Raw genomic sequence first — 17,220 nt, 5'->3', positions numbered from 1 at the left:
TGGGCTAATACCTTCAACGGAAAAGCCTCTGTGGTGTCCTCACTGGAGCAGTTGGAACTACATTTCAGAACAGCAAAAACCTACTGCCTCTAACACTGGCGCCCGAACTAAAAGGGTTTGTATAATAATTGGGTAGCTTCTTCGAAAGGTTTGTGATGTCCTCTGTAGAGTAGTTGGAAATACATTTCATATATCAAAACAGTAAAAAGCTATTGACTCTAACACTGGCGCCCGAACTAAAAGGTTGTGGATACAATTGGGCTAATTCCTTCAACGGAAAAGCCTCTGTGGTGCCCTCCCTGGAGCAGTTGGATCTACATTTCAGAACAGCAAAAACCTATTGCCTTTAAAACTGGCGCCCGAACTAAAAGGATTTGTATAATAATTGGGTAGCATCTTCGAAAGGTTTGTGATGTCCTCTGTGGAGCAGTTGGAAATACATTTCATATATCAAAACAGTAAGAACCTATTGACTCTAACACTGGCGCCCGAACTAAAAGGTTGTGGATACAATTGGGCTAATACCTTCAACGGAAAAGCCTCTGTGGTGTCCTCCCTGGAGCAGTTGGAACTACATTTCAGAACAGCAAAAACCTATTGCCTCTAACACTGGCGCCCGAACTAAAACGGTTTGTATAATAATTGGGTAGATTCTTCAAAAGGTTTGTGATGTCCTCTGTGGAGCAGTTGAAAATACATTTCATATATCAAAACAGTAAAAAACCTATTGACTCTAAAACTGGCGCCCGAACTAAAAGGAATTGTGTAATAATTGGGTAGCTTCTTCGAAAGGTTTGTGATGTCCTCTGTGGAGCAGTTGGAAATACATTTCATATATCAAAATATGAAAACCTATTGACTCAAACACTGGCGCCCGAACTAAATGGTTGTGGATACAATTGGGCTAATACCTTCAACGGAAAAGCCTCTGTGGTGTCCTCGCTGGAGCAGTTGGAACTACATTTCAGAACAGCAAAAACCTACTGCCTCTAACACTGGCGCCCGAACTGAAAGGGTTTGTATAATAATTGGGTAGCTTCTTCGAAAGGTTTGTGATGTCCTCTGTAGAGTAGTTGGAAATACATTTCATATATCAAAACAGTAAAAACCTTTTGACTCTAACACTGGCGCCCGAACTAAAAGGTTGTGTGTACAATTGGGCTAATACCTTCAACGGAAAAGCCTCTGTGGTGTCCTCACTGGAGCAGTTGGAACTACATTTCAGAACAGCAAAAACCTATTGCCTCTAAAACTGGCGCCCGAACTAAAAGGATTTGTATAATAATTGGGTAGCATCTTCGAAAGGTTTGTGATGTCCTCTGTGGAGCAGTTGGAAATACATTTCATATATCAAAACATTAAGAACCTATTGGCTCTAAAACTGGCGCCCGAACTAAAAGGTTGTGGATACAATTGGGCTAATTCCTTCAACGGAAAAGCCTCTGTGGTGTCCTCCCTGGAACAGTTGGAACTACATTTCAGAACAGCAAAAACCTATTGCCTGTAACACTGGCGCCCGAACTAAAAGGATTTGTATAATAATTGGGTAGCTTCTTCGAAAGGTTTGTGATGTCCTCTGTGGAGCAGTTGGAAATACATTTCATATATCAAAACAGTAAAAACCTATTGACTCTAACACTGGCGCCCGAACTAAAAGGTTGCGGATACAATTGGGCTAATACCTTCAACGGAAAAGCTTCTGTGGTGTCCTCCCTGGAGCAGTTGAAACTACATTTCAGAACAGCAAAAAGCTATTGCCTCTAACACTGGCGCCCGAACTAAAAGGGTTTGTATAATAATTGGGTAGATTCTTCGAAAGGTTTGTGATGTCCTCTGTGGAGCAGTTGGAAATACATTTCATATATCAAAACAGTAAAAACCTATTGACTCTAACACTGGCGCCCGAACTAAAAGGTTGTGTGTACAATTGGGCTAATACCTTCAACGGAAAAGCTTCTGTGGTGTCCTCACTGGAGCAGTTGGAACTACATTTCAGAACAGCAAAAACCTACTGCCTCTAACACTGGCGCCCGAACTAAAAGGGTTTGTGTGATAATTGGGTAGCTTCTTCGAAAGGTTTGTGATGTCCTCTGTAGAGTAGTTGGAAATACATTTCATATATCAAAACAGTAAAAACCTTTTGACTGTAACACTGGCGCCCGAACTAAAATGTTGTGGATACAATTGGGCTAATACCTTCAACGGAAAAGCTTCTGTGGTGTCCTCCCTGGAGCAGTTGGAACTAAATTTCAGAACAGCATAAACCTACTGCCTCTAACACTGGCGCCCGAACTAAAAGGGTTTGTATAATAATTGGGTAGCATCTTCGAAAGGTTTGTGATGTCCTCTGTGGAGCAGTTGGAAATACATTTCATATATCGAAAGAGTAAAAACCTATATACTCTAACACTGGCGCACGAACTAAAAGGTTGTGGATACAATTCGGCTAATACCTTCAACGGAAAAGCTTCTGTGGTGTCCTCCCTGGAGCAGTTGGGACTACATTTCAGAACAGCAAAAACCTATTGCCTCTAACACTGGCGCCCGAACTAAAAGAGTTTGTATAATAATTGGGTAGATTCTTCGAAAGGTTTGTGATGTCCTCTGTAGAGCAGTTGGAAATACATTTCATATATCAAAACATGGAAAAACCTATTGACTCTAACACTGGCGCCCGAACTAAAAGGGTTTGTATAATAATTGGGTAGCTTCTTCGAAAGGTTTGTGATGTCCTCTGTGGAGCAGTTGGAAATACATTTCATATATCAAAACAGTAAAAACCTATTGACTCTAACACTGGCGCCCGAACTAAAAGGTTGTGGATACAATTGGGCTAATACCTTCAACGGAAAAGCTTCTGTGGTGTCCTCCCTGGAGCAGTTGGAACTACATTTCAGAACAGCAAAAGACTATTGCCTCTAACACTGGCGCCCGAACTAAAAGGGTTTGTATAATAATTGGGTAGCTTCTTCGAAAGGTTTGTGATGTCCTCTGTGGAGCAGTTGGAAATACATTTCATATATCAAAACAGTAAAAAACCTATTGACTCTAACAATGGCGCCCGAACTAAAAGGGTTTGTATAATAATTGGGTAGCTTCTTCGAAAGGTTTGTGATGTCCTCTGTGGAGCAGTTGGAAATACATTTCATATATCAAAACAGTAAAAACCTATTGAATCTAACACTGGCGCCCGAACAAGAAGGGTTTGTATAATAATTGGGTATCTTCTTCGAAAGGTTTGTGATGTCCTCTGTGGAGCAGTTGAAAATACATTTCATATATCAAAACAGTAAAAACCTATTGACTCTAACACTGGCGCCCGAACTAAAAGGTTGTGGATACAATTAGGCTAATACCTTCAACGGAAAAGCTTCTGTGGTGTCCTCCCTGGAGCAGTTGGAACTACATTTCAGAACAGCAAAAGACTATTGCCTCTAACACTGGCGCCCGAACTAAAAGGGTTTGTATAATAATTGGGTAGATTCTTCGAAAGGTTTGTGATGTCCTCTGTGGAGCAGTTGGAAATACATTTCATATATCAAAACAGTAAAAAACCTATTGACTCTAACACTGGCGCCCGAACTGAAAGCTTTGTATAATAATTGGGTAGCTTCTTCGAAAGGTTTGTGATGTACTCTGTGGAGCAGTTGGAAATACATTTCATATATCAAAACAGTAAAAAACCTATTGACTCTAACACTGGCGCCCGAACTAAAAGGGTTTGTATAATAATTGGGTAGCTTCTTGGAAAGGTTTGTGATGTCCTCTGTGGAGCAGTTGGAAATACATTTCATATATCAAAACAGTAAAAACCTATTGACTCTAACACTGGCGCCCGAACTGAAAGGGTTTGTATAATAATTGGGTAGCTTCTTCGAAAGGTTTGTGATGTACTCTGTGGAGCAGTTGGAAATACATTTCATATATCAAAACAGTAAAAAACCTATTGACTCTAACACTGGCGCCCGAACTAAAAGGGTTTGTATAATAATTGGGTAGCTTCTTCGAAAGGTTTGTGATGTCCTCTGTGGAGCAGTTGGAAATACATTTCATATATCAAAACAGTAAAAACCTATTGAATCTAACACTGGCGCCCGAACAAGAAGGGTTTGTATAATAATTGGGTATCTTCTTCGAAAGGTTTGTGATGTCCTCTGTGGAGCAGTTGGAAATACATTTCATATATCAAAACAGTAAAAACCTATTGACTCTAACACTGGCGCCCGAACTGAAAGGGTTTGTATAATAATTGGGTAGCTTCTTCGAAAGGTTTGTGATGTACTCTGTGGAGCAGTTGGAAATACATTTCATATATCTAAACAGTAAAAAACCTATTGCCTCTAAAACTGGCGCCCGAACTAAAAGGATTTGTATAATAATTGGGTAGCATCTTCGAAAGGTTTGTGATGTCCTCTGTGGAGCAGTTGGAAATACATTTCATATATCAAAACATTAAGAACCTATTGGCTCTAAAACTGGCGCCCGAACTAAAAGGTTGTGGATACAATTGGGCTAATTCCTTCAACGGAAAAGCCTCTGTGGTGTCCTCCCTGGAGCAGTTGGAACTACATTTCAGAACAGCAAAAACCTATTGCCTCTAACACTGGCGCCCGAACTAAAAGGGTTTGTATAATAATTGGGTAGATTCTTCGAAAGGTTTGTGATGTCCTCTGTGGAGCAGTTGGAAATACATTTCATATATCAAAACAGTAAAAAACCTATTGACTCTAAAACTGGCGCCCGAACTAAAAGGGTTTGTATAATAATTGGGTAGTTTCTTCGAAAGGTTTGTGATGTCATCTGTGGAGCAGTTGGAAATACATTTCCTATATCAAAACAGTAAAAACCTATTGACTCTAACACTGGCGCCCGAACTAAAAGGTTGTGGATACAATTGGGCTAATTCCTTCAACGGAAAAGCCTCTGTGGTGTCCTCCCTGGAGCAGTTGGAACTACATTTCAGAACAGCAAAAACCTATTGCCTCTAACACTGGCGCCCGAACTAAAAGGGTTTGTATAATAATTGGGTAGATTCTTCGAAAGGTTTGTGATGTCCTCTGTGGAGCAGTTGGAAATACATTTCATATATCAAAACAGTAAAAACCTATTGACTCTAACACTGGCGCCCGAACTAAAAGGTTGTGTGTACAATTGGGCTAATACCTTCAACGGAAAAGCCTCTGTGGTGTCCTCCCTGGAGCAGTTGGAACTACATTTCAGAACAGCAAAAACCTATTGCCTGTAACACTGGCGCCCGAACTAAAAGGATTTGTATAATAATTGGGTAGCTTCTTCGAAAGGTTTGTGATGTCCTCTGTGGAGCAGTTGGAAATACATTTCATATATCAAAACAGTAAAAACCTATTGACTCTAACACTGGCGCCCGAACTAAAAGGTTGTGGATACAATTGGGCTAATACCTTCAACGGAAAAGCTTCTGTGGTGTCCTCCCTGGAGCAGTTGAAACTACATTTCAGAACAGCAAAAAGCTATTGCCTCTAACACTGGCGCCCGAACTAAAAGGGTTTGTATAATAATTGGGTAGATTCTTCGAAAGGTTTGTGATGTCCTCTGTGGAGCAGTTGGAAATACATTTCATATATCAAAACAGTAAAAACCTATTGACTCTAACACTGGCGCCCGAACTAAAAGGTTGTGTGTACAATTGGGCTAATACCTTCAACGGAAAAGCTTCTGTGGTGTCCTCACTGGAGCAGTTGGAACTACATTTCAGAACAGCAAAAACCTACTGCCTCTAACACTGGCGCCCGAACTAAAAGGGTTTGTATGATAATTGGGTAGCTTCTTCGAAAGGTTTGTGATGTCCTCTGTAGAGTAGTTGGAAATACATTTCATATATCAAAACAGTAAAAACCTTTTGACTCTAACACTGGCGCCCGAACTAAAATGTTGTGGATACAATTGGGCTAATACCTTCAACGGAAAAGCTTCTGTGGTGTCCTCCCTGGAGCAGTTGGAACTAAATTTCAGAACAGCAAAAACCTACTGCCTCTAACACTGGCGCCCGAACTAAAAGGGTTTGTATAATAATTGGGTAGCATCTTCGAAAGGTTTGTGATGTCCTCTGTGGAGCAGTTGGAAATACATTTCATATATCGAAAGAGTAAAAACCTATATACTCTAACACTGGCGCACGAACTAAAAGGTTGTGGATACAATTGGGCTAATACCTTCAACGGAAAAGCTTCTGTGGTGTCCTCCCTGGAGCAGTTGGGACTACATTTCAGAACAGCAAAAACCTATTGCCTCTAACACTGGCGCCCGAACTAAAAGAGTTTGTATAATAATTGGGTAGATTCTTCGAAAGGTTTGTGATGTCCTCTGTGGAGCAGTTGGAAATACATTTCATATATCAAAACATGGAAAAACCTATTGACTCTAACACTGGCGCCCGAACTAAAAGGGTTTGTATAATAATTGGGTAGCTTCTTCGAAAGGTTTGTGATGTCCTCTGTGGAGCAGTTGGAAATACATTTCATATATCAAAACAGTAAAAACCAATTGAATCTAACACTGGCGCCCGAACAAGAAGGGTTTGTATAATAATTGGGTATCTTCTTCGAAAGGTTTCTGATGTCCTCTGTGGAGCAGTTGGAAATACATTTCATATATCAAAACAGTAAAAACCTATTGACTCTAACACTGGCGCCCGAACTAAAAGGTTGTGGATACAATTGGGCTAATACCTTCAACGGAAAAGCTTCTGTGGTGTCCTCCCTGGAGCAGTTGGAACTACATTTCAGAACAGCAAAAGACTATTGCCTCTAACACTGGCGCCCGAACTAAAAGGGTTTGTATAATAATTGGGTAGCTTCTTCGAAAGGTTTGTGATGTCCTCTGTGGAGCAGTTGGAAATACATTTCATATATCAAAACAGTAAAAAACCTATTGACTCTAACAATGGCGCCCGAACTAAAAGGGTTTGTATAATAATTGGGTAGCTTCTTCGAAAGGTTTGTGATGTCCTCTGTGGAGCAGTTGGAAATACATTTCATATATCAAAACAGTAAAAACCTATTGAATCTAACACTGGCGCCCGAACAAGAAGGGTTTGTATAATAATTGGGTATCTTCTTCGAAAGGTTTGTGATGTCCTCTGTGGAGCAGTTGAAAATACATTTCATATATCAAAACAGTAAAAACCTATTGACTCTAACACTGGCGCCCGAACTAAAAGGTTGTGGATACAATTAGGCTAATACCTTCAACGGAAAAGCTTCTGTGGTGTCCTCCCTGGAGCAGTTGGAACTACATTTCAGAACAGCAAAAGACTATTGCCTCTAACACTGGCGCCCGAACTAAAAGGGTTTGTATAATAATTGGGTAGATTCTTCGAAAGGTTTGTGATGTCCTCTGTGGAGCAGTTGGAAATACATTTCATATATCAAAACAGTAAAAAACCTATTGACTCTAACACTGGCGCCCGAACTGAAAGGGTTTGTATAATAATTGGGTAGCTTCTTCGAAAGGTTTGTGATGTACTCTGTGGAGCAGTTGGAAATACATTTCATATATCAAAACAGTAAAAAACCTATTGACTCTAACACTGGCGCCCGAACTAAAAGGGTTTGTATAATAATTGGGTAGCTTCTTCGAAAGGTTTGTGATGTCCTCTGTGGAGCAGTTGGAAATACATTTCATATATCAAAACAGTAAAAAACCTATTGACTCTAACACTGGCGCCCGAACTAAAAGGGTTTGTATAATAATTGGGTTGCTTCTTCGAAAGGTTTGTGATGTCCTCTGTGGAGCAGTTGGAAATACATTTCATATATCAAAACAGTAAAAAACCTATTGACTCTAACACTGGCGCCCGAACTAAAAGGGTTTGTATAATAATTGGGTTGCTTCTTCGAAAGGTTTGTGATGTCCTCTGTGGAGCAGTTGGAAATACATTTCATATATCAAAACAGTAAAAACCTATTGACTCTAAAACTGGCGCCCGAACTAAAAGGTTTGTGAATACAATTGGGCTAATACCTTCAACGGAAAAGCTTCTGTGGTGTCCTCCCTGGAGCAGTTGGAACTACATTTCAGAACAGCAAAAGACTATTGCCTCTAACACTGGCGCCCGAACTAAAAGGGTTTGTATAATAATTGGGTAGATCCTTCGAAAGGTTTGTGATGTCCTCTGTGGAGCAGTTGGAAATACATTTCATATATCAAAACAGTAAAAAACCTATTGACTCTAACACTGGCGCCCGAACTAAAAGGGTTTGTATAATAATTGGGTAGCTTCTTCGAAAGGTTTGTGATGTCCTCTGTGGAGCAGTGGGAAATACATTTCATATATCAAAACAGTAAAAAACCTATTGACTCTAACACTGGCGCTCGAACTAAAAGGGTTTGTATAATAATTGGGTAGCTTCTTCGAAAGGTTTGTGATGTCCTCTGTGGAGCAGATGGAAATACATTTCATATATCAAAAGAGTAAAAACCTATTGACTCTAACACTGGCGCCCGAACTAAAAGGTTGTGGATACAATTAGGCTAATACCTTCAACCGAAAAGCCTCTCTGGTGTCCTCCCTGGAGCAGTTGGAACTACATTTCAGAACAGCAAAAATCTATTGCCTCTAACACTGGCGCCCGAACTAAAAGGGTTTGTATAATAATTGGGTAGCTTCTTCGAAAGGTTTGTGATGTCCTCTGTGGAGCAGTTGGAAATACATTTATATATCAAAACAGTAAAAACCTATTGACTCTAACACTGGCGCCCGAACTAAAAGGTTGTGGATACAATTGGGCTAATACCTTCAACGGAAAAGCCTCTGTGGTGTCCTCCCTGGAGCAGTTGGAACTACATTTCAGAACAGCAAAAACCTATTGCCTCTAACACTGGCGCCCGAACTAAAAGGGTTTGTATAATAATTGGGTAGATTCTTCAAAAGGTTTGTGATGTCCTCTGTGGAGCAGTTGAAAATACATTTCATATATCAAAACAGTAAAAAACCTATTGACTCTAAAATTGGCGCCCGAACTAAAAGGGTTTGTATAATAATTGGGTAGATTCTTCGAAAGCTTTGTGATGTCCTCTGTGGAGCAGTTGGAAATACATTTCATATATCAAAACAGTAAAAACCTATTGACTCTAACACTGGCGCCCGAACTAAAAGGTTGTGTGTACAATTGGGCTAATACCTTCAACGGAAAAGCCTCTGTGGTGTCCTCACTGGAGCAGTTGGAACTACATTTCAGAACAGCAAAAACCTACTGCCTCTAACACTGGCGCCCGAACTAAAAGGGTTTGTATAATAATTGGGTAGCTTCTTCGAAAGGTTTGTGATGTCCTCTGTAGAGTAGTTGGAAATACATTTCATATATCAAAACAGTAAAAACCTATATACTCTAACACTGGCGCACGAACTAAAAGGTTGTGGATACAATTGGGCTAATACCTTCAACGGAAAAGCTTCTGTGGTGTCCTCCCTGGAGCAGTTGGGACTACATTTCAGAACAGCAAAAACCTATTGCCTCTAACACTGGCGCCCGAACTAAAAGGGTTTGTATAATAATTGGGTAGCTTCTTCGAAAGGTTTGTGATGTCCTCTGTGGAGCAGTTGGAAATACATTTCATATATCAAAACAGTAAAAACCAATTGAATCTAACACTGGCGCCCGAACAAGAAGGGTTTGTATAATAATTGGGTATCTTCTTCGAAAGGTTTCTGATGTCCTCTGTGGAGCAGTTGGAAATACATTTCATATATCAAAACAGTAAAAACCTATTGACTCTAACACTGGCGCCCGAACTAAAAGGTTGTGGATACAATTGGGCTAATACCTTCAACGGAAAAGCTTCTGTGGTGTCCTCCCTGGAGCAGTTGGAACTACATTTCAGAACAGCAAAAGACTATTGCCTCTAACACTGGCGCCCGAACTAAAAGGGTTTGTATAATAATTGGGTAGCTTCTTCGAAAGGTTTGTGATGTCCTCTGTGGAGCAGTTGGAAATACATTTCATATATCAAAACAGTAAAAAACCTATTGACTCTAACAATGGCGCCCGAACTAAAAGGTTTTGTATAATAATTGGGTAGCTTCTTCGAAAGGTTTGTGATGTCCTCTGTGGAGCAGTTGGAAATACATTTCATATATCAAAACAGTAAAAACCTATTGAATCTAACACTGGCGCCCGAACAAGAAGGGTTTGTATAATAATTGGGTATCTTCTTCGAAAGGTTTGTGATGTCCTCTGTGGAGCAGTTGAAAATACATTTCATATATCAAAACAGTAAAAACCTATTGACTGTAACACTGGCGCCCGAACTAAAAGGTTGTGGATACAATTAGGCTAATACCTTCAACCGAAAAGCCTCTCTGGTGTCCTCCCTGGAGCAGTTGGAACTACATTTCAGAACAGCAAAAGACTATTGCCTCTAACACTGGCGCCCGAACTAAAAGGGTTTGTATAATAATTGGGTAGATTCTTCGAAAGGTTTGTGATGTCCTCTGTGGAGCAGTTGGAAATACATTTCATATATCAAAACAGTAAAAAACCTATTGACTCTAACACTGGCGCCCGAACTGAAAGGGTTTGTATAATAATTGGGTAGCTTCTTCGAAAGGTTTGTGATGTACTCTGTGGAGCAGTTGGAAATACATTTCATATATCAAAACAGTAAAAAACCTATTGACTCTAACACTGGCGCCCGAACTAAAAGGGTTTGTATAATAATTGGGTAGCTTCTTGGAAAGGTTTGTGATGTCCTCTGTGGAGCAGTTGGAAATACATTTCATATATCAAAACAGTAAAAACCTATTGACTCTAACACTGGCGCCCGAACTGAAAGGGTTTGTATAATAATTGGGTAGCTTCTTCGAAAGGTTTGTGATGTACTCTGTGGAGCAGTTGGAAATATATTTCATATATCAAAACAGTAAAAAACCTATTGACTCTAACACTGGCGCCCGAACTAAAAGGGTTTGTATAATAATTGGGTTGCTTCTTCGAAAGGTTTGTGATGTCCTCTGTGGAGCAGTTGGAAATACATTTCATATATCAAAACAGTAAAAACCTATTGAATCTAACACTGGCGCCCGAACAAGAAGGGTTTGTATAATAATTGGGTATCTTCTTCGAAAGGTTTGTGATGTCCTCTGTGGAGCAGTTGGAAATACATTTCATATATCAAAACAGTAAAAACCTATTGACTCTAAAACTGGCGCCCGAACTAAAAGGTTTGTGGATACAATTGGGCTAATACCTTCAACGGAAAAGCTTCTGTGGTGTCCTCCCTGGAGCAGTTGGAACTACATTTCAGAACAGCAAAAGACTATTGCCTCTAACACTGGCGCCCGAACTAAAAGGGTTTGTATAATAATTGGGTAGATCCTTCGAAAGGTTTGTGATGTCCTCTGTGGAGCAGTTGGAAATACATTTCATATATCAAAACAGTAAAAAACCTATTGACTCTAACACTGGCGCCCGAACTAAAAGGGTTTGTATAATAATTGGGTAGCTTCTTCGAAAGGTTTGTGATGTCCTCTGTGGAGCAGTGGGAAATACATTTCATATATCAAAACAGTAAAAAACCTATTGACTCTAACACTGGCGCTCGAACTAAAAGGGTTTGTATAATAATTGGGTAGCTTCTTCGAAAGGTTTGTGATGTCCTCTATGGAGCAGATGGAAATACATTTCATATATCAAAAGAGTAAAAACCTATTGACTCTAACACTGGCGCCCGAACTAAAAGGTTGTGGATACAATTAGGCTAATACCTTCAACCGAAAAGCCTCTCTGGTGTCCTCCCTGGAGCAGTTGGAACTACATTTCAGAACAGCAAAAATCTATTGCCTCTAACACTGGCGCCCGAACTAAAAGGGTTTGTATAATAATTGGGTAGCTTCTTCGAAAGGTTTGTGATGTCCTCTGTGGAGCAGTTGGAAATACATTTCATATATAAAAAAAGTAAAAACCTATTGACTCTAACACTGGCGCCCGAACTAAAAGGTTGTGGATACAATTGGGCTAATTCCTTCAACGGAAAAGCCTCTGTGGTGCCCTCCCTGGAGCAGTTGGAACTACATTTCAGAACAGCAAAAACCTATTGCCTCTAAAACAGGCGCCCGAACTAAAAGGATTTGTATAATAATTGGGTAGCATCTTCGAAAGGTTTGTGATGTCCTCTGTGGAGAAGTTGGAAATACATTTCATATATCAAAACAGTAAGAACCTATTGACTCTAACACTGGCGCCCGAACTAAAAGGTTGTGGATACAATTGGGCTAATACCTTCAACGGAAAAGCCTCTGTGGTGTCCTCCCTGGAGCAGTTGGAACTACATTTCAGAACAGCAAAAACCTATTGCCTCTAACACTGGCGCCCGAACTAAAAGGGTTTGTATAATAATTGGGTAGATTCTTCAAAAGGTTTGTGATGTCCTCTGTGGAGCAGTTGAAAATACATTTCATATATCAAAACAGTAAAAAACCTATTGACTCTAAAATTGGCGCCCGAACTAAAAGGGTTTGTATAATAATTGGGTAGATTCTTCGAAAGCTTTGTGATGTCCTCTGTGGAGCAGTTGGAAATACATTTCATGTATCAAAACAGTAAAAACCTATTGACTCTAACACTGGCGCCCGAACTAAAAGGTTGTGTGTACAATTGGGCTAATACCTTCAACGGAAAAGCCTCTGTGGTGTCCTCACTGGAGCAGTTGGAACTACATTTCAGAACAGCAAAAACCTACTGCCTCTAACACTGGCGCCCGAACTAAAAGGGTTTGTATAATAATTGGGTAGCTTCTTCGAAAGGTTTGTGATGTCCTCTGTAGAGTAGTTGGAAATACATTTCATATATCAAAACAGTAAAAACATTTTGACTCTAACACTGGCGCCCGAACTAAAAGGTTGTGGATACAATTGGGCTAATACCTTCAACGGAAAAGCCTATGTGGTGTCCCCCCTGGAGCAGTTGGAACTACATTTCAGAACAGCAAAAATCTATTGCCTCTAACACTGGCGCCCGAACTAAAAGGGTTTGTATAATAATTGGGTAGCTTCTTCGAAAGGTTTGTGATGTCCTCTGTGGAGCAGTTGGAAATACATTTCATATATCAAAACAGTAAAAACCTATTGACTCTAACACTGGCGCCCGAACTAAAAGGTTGTGGATACAATTGGGCTAATTCCTTCAACGGAAAAGCCTCTGTGGTGCCCTCCCTGGAGCATTTGGAACTACATTTCAGAACAGCAAAAACCTATTGCCTCTAAAACAGGCGCCCGAACTAAAAGGATTTGTATAATAATTGGGTAGCATCTTCGAAAGGTTTGTGATGTCCTCTGTGGAGCAGTTGGAAATACATTTCATATATCAAAACAGTAAGAACCTATTGACTCTAACACTGGCGCCCGAACTAAAAGGTTGTGGATACAATTGGGCTAATACCTTCAACGGAAAAGCCTCTGTGGTGTCCTCCCTGGAGCAGTTGGAACTACATTTCAGAACAGCAAAAACCTATTGCCTCTAACACTGGCGCCCGAACTAAAAGGGTTTGTATAATAATTGGGTAGATTCTTCAAAAGGTTTGTGATGTCCTCTGTGGAGCAGTTGAAAATACATTTCATATATCAAAACAGTAAAAAACCTATTGACTCTAAAATTGGCGCCCGAACTAAAAGGGTTTGTATAATAATTGGGTAGATTCTTCGAAAGCTTTGTGATGTCCTCTGTGGAGCAGTTGGAAATACATTTCATATATCAAAACAGTAAAAACATTTTGACTCTAACACTGGCGCCCGAACTAAAAGGTTTTGGATACAATTGGGCTAATACCTTCAACGGAAAAGCCTATGTGGTGTCCCCCCTGGAGCAGCTGGAACTACATTTCAGAACAGCAAAAACCTATTACCTCTAACACTGGCGCCCGAACTAAAAGGGTTTGTATAATAATTGGGTAGATTCTTCGAAAGGTTTGTGATGTCCTCTGTGGAGCAGTTGGAAATACATTTCATATATCAAAACAGTAAAAACCTATTGAATCTAACACTGGCGCCCGAACAAGAAGGGTTTGTATAATAATTGGGTATCTTCTTCGAAAGGCTTGTGATGTCCTCTGTGGAGCAGTTGGAAATACATTTCATATATCCAAACAGTAAAAACCTATTGACTCTAACACTGGCGCCCGAACTAAAAGGTTGTGGATACAATTGGGCTAATTCCTTCAACGGAAAAGCCTCTGTGGTGTCTTCCCTGGAGCAGTTGGAACTACATTTCAGAACAGCAAAAACCTATTGCCTCTAAAACAGGCGCCCGAACTAAAAGGATTTGTATAATAATTGGGTAGCTTCTTCGAAAGGTTTGTGATGTCCTCTGTGGAGCAGTTGGAAATACATTTCATATATCAAAACAGTAAAAACCTATTGACTCTAACACTGGCGCCCGAACAAGAAGGGTTTGTATAATAATTGGGTAGCTTCTTCGAAAGGTTTGTGATGTCCTCTGTGGAGCAGTTGGAAATACATTTCATATAACAAAACAGTAAAAACCTATTGACTCTAACACTGGCGCCCGAACTAAAAGGTTGTGGATACAATTGGGCTAATTCCTTCAACGGAAAAGCCTCTGTGGTGCCCTCCCTGGAGCAGTTGGAACTACATTTCAGAACAGCAAAAACCTATTGCCTCTAAAACAGGCGCCCGAACTAAAAGGATTTGTATAATAATTGGGTAGCATCTTCGAAAGGTTTGTGATGTCCTCTGTGGAGCAGTTGGAAATACATTTCATATATCAAAACAGTAAAAACCTATTGACTCTAACACTGGCGCCTGAACTAAAAGGTTGTGGATACAATTGGGCTAATTCCTTCAACGGAAAAGCCTCTGTGGTGCCCTCCCTGGAGCAGTTGGAACTACATTTCAGAACAGCAAAAACCTATTGCCTCTAAAACAGGCGCCCGAACTAAAAGGATTTGTATAATAATTGGGTAGCATCTTCGAAAGGTTTGTGATGTCCTCTGTGGAGAAGTTGGAAATACATTTCATATATCAAAACAGTAAGAACCTATTGACTCTAACACTGGCGCCCGAACTAAAAGGTTGTGGATACAATTGGGCTAATACCTTCAACGGAAAAGCCTCTGTGGTGTCCTCCCTGGAGCAGTTGGAACTACATTTCAGAACAGCAAAAACCTATTGCCTCTAACACTGGCGCCCGAACTAAAAGGGTTTGTATAATAATTGGGTAGATTCTTCAAAAGGTTTGTGATGTCCTCTGTGGAGCAGTTGAAAATACATTTCATATATCAAAACAGTAAAAAACCTATTGACTCTAAAATTGGCGCCCGAACTAAAAGGGTTTGTATAATAATTGGGTAGATTCTTCGAAAGCTTTGTGATGTCCTCTGTGGAGCAGTTGGAAATACATTTCATGTATCAAAACAGTAAAAACCTATTGACTCTAACACTGGCGCCCGAACTAAAAGGTTGTGTGTACAATTGGGCTAATACCTTCAACGGAAAAGCCTCTGTGGTGTCCTCACTGGAGCAGTTGGAACTACATTTCAGAACAGCAAAAACCTACTGCCTCTAACACTGGCGCCCGAACTAAAAGGGTTTGTATAATAATTGGGTAGCTTCTTCGAAAGGTTTGTGATGTCCTCTGTAGAGTAGTTGGAAATACATTTCATATATCAAAACAGTAAAAACATTTTGACTCTAACACTGGCGCCCGAACTAAAAGGTTGTGGATACAATTGGGCTAATACCTTCAACGGAAAAGCCTATGTGGTGTCCCCCCTGGAGCAGTTGGAACTACATTTCAGAACAGCAAAAATCTATTGCCTCTAACACTGGCGCCCGAACTAAAAGGGTTTGTATAATAATTGGGTAGCTTCTTCGAAAGGTTTGTGATGTCCTCTGTGGAGCAGTTGGAAATACATTTCATATATCAAAACAGTAAAAACCTATTGACTCTAACACTGGCGCCCGAACTAAAAGGTTGTGGATACAATTGGGCTAATTCCTTCAACGGAAAAGCCTCTGTGGTGCCCTCCCTGGAGCATTTGGAACTACATTTCAGAACAGCAAAAACCTATTGCCTCTAAAACAGGCGCCCGAACTAAAAGGATTTGTATAATAATTGGGTAGCATCTTCGAAAGGTTTGTGATGTCCTCTGTGGAGCAGTTGGAAATACATTTCATATATCAAAACAGTAAGAACCTATTGACTCTAACACTGGCGCCCGAACTAAAAGGTTGTGGATACAATTGGGCTAATACCTTCAACGGAAAAGCCTCTGTGGTGTCCTCCCTGGAGCAGTTGGAACTACATTTCAGAACAGCAAAAACCTATTGCCTCTAACACTGGCGCCCGAACTAAAAGGGTTTGTATAATAATTGGGTAGATTCTTCAAAAGGTTTGTGATGTCCTCTGTGGAGCAGTTGAAAATACATTTCATATATCAAAACAGTAAAAAACCTATTGACTCTAAAATTGGCGCCCGAACTAAAAGGGTTTGTATAATAATTGGGTAGATTCTTCGAAAGCTTTGTGATGTCCTCTGTGGAGCAGTTGGAAATACATTTCATATATCAAAACAGTAAAAACATTTTGACTCTAACACTGGCGCCCGAACTAAAAGGTTTTGGATACAATTGGGCTAATACCTTCAACGGAAAAGCCTATGTGGTGTCCCCCCTGGAGCAGCTGGAACTACATTTCAGAACAGCAAAAACCTATTACCTCTAACACTGGCGCCCGAACTAAAAGGGTTTGTATAATAATTGGGTAGATTCTTCGAAAGGTTTGTGATGTCCTCTGTGGAGCAGTTGGAAATACATTTCATATATCAAAACAGTAAAAACCTATTGAATCTAACACTGGCGCCCGAACAAGAAGGGTTTGTATAATAATTGGGTATCTTCTTCGAAAGGCTTGTGATGTCCTCTGTGGAGCAGTTGGAAATACATTTCATATATCCAAACAGTAAAAACCTATTGACTCTAACACTGGCGCCCGAACTAAAAGGTTGTGGATACAATTGGGCTAATTCCTTCAACGGAAAAGCCTCTGTGGTGTCTTCCCTGGAGCAGTTGGAACTACATTTCAGAACAGCAAAAACCTATTGCCTCTAAAACAGGCGCCCGAACTAAAAGGATTTGTATAATAATTGGGTAGCTTCTTCGAAAGGTTTGTGATGTCCTCTGTGGAGCAGTTGGAAATACATTTCATATATCAAAACAGTAAAAACCTA

This window comes from Stegodyphus dumicola, chromosome 5 (genome assembly GCF_044657685.1).
Source record: "Stegodyphus dumicola isolate Sdum_Otavi_A_Nest chromosome 5, ASM4465768v1".
NCBI lineage: Eukaryota > Metazoa > Arthropoda > Arachnida > Araneae > Eresidae > Stegodyphus > Stegodyphus dumicola.
This window is presented reverse-complemented; position numbering follows the sequence as displayed.